Below are 5,443 nucleotides of genomic sequence, written 5' to 3'. Positions count from 1 at the left end.
GTTGAACATAGAAGGAGCATGCAAAGTAATAGCCTCACGAGTACCCTGACTAAATACCAGGTTATAAATCATCCTTCTACTTATATCTTTATCAAGAAAGTCATGGCGAACCATGCTATCATAATCTACATATCTCTCGGGAGGAAGAACCTTATCTTCCTCCTCCAGTCTAATGGGTATCTCAAATGTCTTTCAAGACGGGTAGCATAGATACCTCCATAGACAACACCTTTAGAACGGTTCAGGTTCAACCATTGAGCTACTATAGCGCCCAAGCCATAAGTTTTATCATTATAAAGGGCTTCGCGCAAGACCACAAGATCTGGGGAACTAAGTGACCCAGCCTTCCCACGACCAATCAAACATTTTCCCACAAATAGTGAGAAGTACCGAAGCACGGGAAAATGAATGCTAGCAGCTCTAGCGCAAGACACTCGTCTCTCCTCTCCTACAGCAATTGTACCGATGAAAGCTTCCAAGTCCCGTGGACGAGGTTCATGAATATCCCCAACGTAAGGTAATTTGCAAACATTTTAAAAATCTTGGAGTGACATGCGCTGGGGGATATCATAAAGTTTGAACTCAACCATAGGAGGATTCTTCCTCGGATTGAAGTTAAAGCTTTGTACGAAGATATTAGTGAGGAGGAGGTATTGCAAACACTTATCTTCAACGAAGGCGGTAAGGCCTGCGTTTTCCACCAAGTGATAAAAGTCCTCATAAATTCCAGCGGCGCGTAAGAACACGTCGCTTAGCCACTCGCACGCTCGAACTTCTGTGACTCGAGGGACCAGATACTTGGGCTTCTTCTCACTTCCATCATCCTTGGGGTCACGGCTTTAAGAGCCTCTCAAGAACCTCCTCATCTTTTCCCTTTTCTATCTCTGAAAATTTCTGAAATTTTTAGTGATTCTAGGGAAAAGTGAATAAGGCCCACGAAACTCGTAGCAACTACTCCAACCAATGCCTAGAGGCCATATTACGCATCAAAACTACTTGGGACCAGCTAAAATTAGCATGCAAAGCTCAAGAACATGGTCACCAAGGCAGCAAAAATACGCGGAGTATAAGGCACTAGAGCAAAAAACTAATTGGACCAATGGAGGAGTCACTTACCAAGGACTAATTTCCCCAAAAAAGTTCGGAGAACGGTGATTTGAGCAAAGAGATCGAAAATCCCAGCAAGAGGAGCAAGAACACGGGTTTGAGCTGCGAAACGATTTTTTCTGGAGGTAGGAGAAGGAGATAAGAGCAAGAATGAGTGGAGGGGTTGCCTATGGTCCTCACAAGCCTGGGTGGCGCGATCGGGGGGTGCCTGCGCCCCAAGGGCTTGTGGCCCACTGGTGTGGCCCCCAGACAAGCTCGTTGTCTCAGAATTTTTCAAAAATTCTAGAAAAAATCATACTAGATTTTAAGGACGTTCGGCGAACTTTTATTTTCAGGGTACTTTTCTACCAGACGCTAAAACAGAAAATAGGGAAAACTAAACTAAACCTATCATTTTTCTTCTAAGCAACTGAAAGTGCAAGCTTGGAACAGAGGTTTGTGACTCCTCGATTCATCCATCTCATGGTCATCGAAATAAATCCGTCAGTGAGGTTGATCAAGTCTTCTTCACAAACCTTTTCGAATCGCAAAAAAGAGAATGGAGAATTTTCAAATAGTCACTAGATCACCTCAATGGGGATGTGTATCTCCCCAACAAGCAAATCATACTTCATCTTGACACGAGGAATAGGGCATTCAAAGCTCCCAATAAGAATCGATGAAGTTTTTTCGATAGCATTGATGCAATGTACTCGATATTGTTTCTTCGGAAAGTGCATTGTATGCTCATTACCGTTGACATGGAAAGTGACATTGCCTTTGTTGCAATCTATAACAGCCCTGCAGTGTTTAAAAAGGGTCTTCTGAGGATGACCGCCATGGCATCGTCCTCAGGAATATCCAAGATAACAAAGTCTGTTAAGATGGTGACTTTAGCAACCTCAACAGGCACATCCTCGCAAATGCCGATTGGGAAAGCACTTGATTTGTCGGCCATTTGCAGAGAGATTTTAGTGGGTGTCAACTTATCCAGTTGAAGTCTACGATAAAGAGAGAGAGGCATAACACTAACACCGGCTCCAAGGTCGCATAAAGCAGTTCTCATGTAGTTACCTTTAATGGAGCAAGGTATACACTACTGGAATCTGTTGGTTTGCCGACAGCCAGAGCTGATGGCAAAGGACAGTTTAACTGATGGCAAAGGCTTTGCCGTCAGCGAGCTGTCGGCAAAGGTACCGCCCAAGATTTTATCGGCAATCACCTTCTTTGCTGACAGCCGGAGCTCCACCGACGGCAAAGACTTTGCCATCAGCTTTGTGGCACGGGCTGACGGCAAAGAGCAGTGGCGGCAACGGCACAGCCCGAGCTCCGTTAGAAGGTTAACGGCAGGCTTTGCCCACAGCCGTAGCAAAGCTGACGGCAAAGCCTATCCTCTTTGCCCATAGCCGTAGCAAAGCTGAAGGCAAAGCCGAAACCCCTAGGCCCCCTAGGTCCCCTCTTTGCCCACAGCCGTAGCGGAGCTGACAGCAAAGCCGAAACCCCTGGGCCTTGGCCGCCTCTTTGCCGACAGCTGGAGCCCAGCTGATGGCAAAGACGAGAATTTGGTATTGCCAGGATACACAGGTTGCCGCCACGTGTCTTCTTTGCCGTCAGTCCGCCGATGGCAAAGCCTTTGCCGTCAGTGAGCTGTAGGCAAAGACCCTCTCTGCTTTTTTCATATTTGTTTTCTGTTAATTCCCTACATTTGCAAAACATAGATACAAACAGCAACATATATATATTAAATCTGCCCCTAAACAGCACCACAAGTGCATCACAAAGTGCAAACAGCACAACACAAGTGCAAACAACACGAATATATGTCACTAAAGTGCAAACAAGATCACAAAGTATTACAAAGCATCACAAGTGCATCCACAAATACAATTGCATTACAAAGTTCATCTAGGACTACACAAGTGCATTACAAAGTCTCGAGCATCCATCCATATGCCATGCTGCTTTATCAAAATCTGCATAATGAGAAAGAATTTAGAAGAAGAATACAATAAGAAAGAAGTTATCTAAATTAAGCTAAGCAATTAGAAGAAGAATACAAAGTCTCATATTCAAATGCTGATCCAAGCTGATCCAGAAATTTCGATTCAGAAATAAATAAAAAATGCCTTTCTACTGACAGGGGGGCAAGAAACTGTGGCAACTCTATCTTCCTGTAGCCAAATTCACAAACTAATTTAAGTAACATGCAAACTACTGACAACATGCTACACGCATGAATAAACAGAACCAATCACTATCATGGATTTCGAGTCGCGCAACTAATCGATGAATCGCAAAAAAATGTCGACTCAACTTAGTGTCGATTCAAGCCGCGAGTCATGACTAGTCGCAACTGTAGGCTCAACTTTTTCCGAGTCGCTACCCCAGAGCGACTCGCATGAGTCGCGACTCGTAAACCATGATCGCTATGTTTATAATGGCTTTAATTTCTGATTGGTGGAAGTGTTCCTTAGCAAGGGAAAATATGAAAGAGTGCCTTGATTTACTCAAGACTAGCAAAGAGTAAACCTGTACACTATCTTGTCCAAACCAAGCTAGGAATAGCTGATAATCTTTTCCATCCTCAGCATAGCTGTACTGTATGATATAGCAATCTCCGTTGTAAAGTTGCTCCTGTTCCTCGGTGCAAAGGAGGGTTACACAACCACGGTCCACCAGCCAAACCTGTGGTATATCCTATTTTGTTAAAAGATAGATTCATGCATGCATCACATCTAGGCAATGAATTTTACCTTCAAACAACCATTACTACTGATGAGCTGCCGAGGTTTATCATCTGGAATTTCTGCAACATCGTAGCCCTGATGCTTGAAAATTGCTGCAACATGATTGTGCATTAGACCTTGCCATGATATTCACAAATTTAATGGAACCAATAGATACAGAATAGTATGGTCCTCACACCTGCCACTTTCTCCCGCCCTGCCTCGTGCAACTTCTGCACACCATTCTTAGGCCAGTGCTGAAAATGCAGCTTAAAGTCGGCAACTTCATGACCTTCGGTCATTATAACAGTATGACCAATTGATGATCTGCCTTGTAAGTGTACATATTCCTACAACAATACGGCTTTGTTTCAAGCTTATGGAAAGACTAAAGTAGATACCACTAATCAAGCATGTTAGCACCCCCTCATTTGTTACTTGTATTTTTATAAACCATCTGAACTATATTTTTTCTGACGATAACAAATATCTGCATATGAGCATATTAAGAAAACAATTGTGGTTTCGGTAGGAACTTCCGTACCAAGTTAACCTACAAAATAACTAGCAGATATGCAATTATAGAAAAAAGGAAAATAATCAGGTATCCTTATGCGTACCTCTAATGTTGTAGCAGATGTCTTCCTCTCTGAAACTAGTGTTGTCATCCCTATCCACAAGAATATTTCAGCTCCACAGTCGAGTATGTAACTTCTGTCGGACTTCAGCATTTCTCTTTCTAAAAAATGTGCCTCCATGGGAACAAGGTTTCTCTTGTTAATCCTACATACAGGAAAGTGTACAAATATAGTTTTACATACTAACTCAAGGTTACAAATGGAGTCTGAATTAAGCTGGGGGTAGTCACCAAAAAAGTTTCGTGGGTGAGGTAGCCATCGGTTCCCCATTGTCTGCATCTGGTACATCACGAGGAATAGGCGCATAGCCTCCAAAGAGGTTCCAAAACTCACCAGCATCTGAATCACCAGCAAGCTTTCCATCATCTACAATCAGTAACAAACAAAAATAAAAATCTTAGCATATTCTATCCTTGCTAATGGAAGATATAATTTCATTCAACACTACCTATTATCCCGATGTCACATCTGCCACAGTGTTGGGTTTCTCTCAGATGCTTTATGACATCTAGTGCCATAGCCCTTGTTTGTACACAAGAATTATAACCACTGAAAAGGAAAATCTTCGATGGCGTGTCCACTATAAATGCCGCCTTATGATCCAGAGAGGACCGCGAAAATTTAACCTACACACATCACCAGAATTGTCAGTCGTTGGTAGTCTTACATTGACTCACTGAGATATGCTGGAAATTCTTTGATCTAGCAATTTTTACTTCTCTTAGACGAGCTACATGCTCTCCTTCGCACCGAAACATCATGGTCCCGTCACATTCATCCCCAGTTCTTCTCCAGTGCGAAGAGAAGCTACCTTGTACAGGGATGATGCATGGTCTGAAGTATGACAAGAACTTGTCGGATTCTTCGCCTTGTGTTTCCCTGTACTGGATCGCGTGAGAGCCCAGCGCCGCATCCAACTCGACGGCCTTGTCAGAGGCCATCAAACAATCTTCCTAGGTCACTGCAATGCAAGATGGACAGCAGGACACAAAG

At 43.3% G+C, this 5,443-nt stretch overlaps 1 long non-coding RNA gene across 1 annotated transcript; it reads right to left on the bottom strand.

Moving 5' to 3' along the window:
- Positions 1 to 4,019: 4,019 nt before the first annotated feature.
- Positions 4,020 to 5,210, bottom strand: LOC123440194. The gene is made up of 3 exons (XR_006630298.1): positions 5,167 to 5,210; positions 4,433 to 5,076; positions 4,020 to 4,162 (listed from the first exon to the last, which is right to left on the bottom strand). It is a non-coding gene; the product is annotated as an uncharacterized LOC123440194 (long non-coding RNA).
- Between the last annotated feature and the right edge of the window lie 233 nt (positions 5,211 to 5,443).

The sequence above is a fragment of the Hordeum vulgare genome, chromosome 3H (assembly GCF_904849725.1).
Source record: "Hordeum vulgare subsp. vulgare chromosome 3H, MorexV3_pseudomolecules_assembly, whole genome shotgun sequence".
Taxonomy (NCBI): Eukaryota; Viridiplantae; Streptophyta; class Magnoliopsida; order Poales; family Poaceae; genus Hordeum; species Hordeum vulgare.
This window is presented reverse-complemented; position numbering and strand designations above follow the sequence as displayed.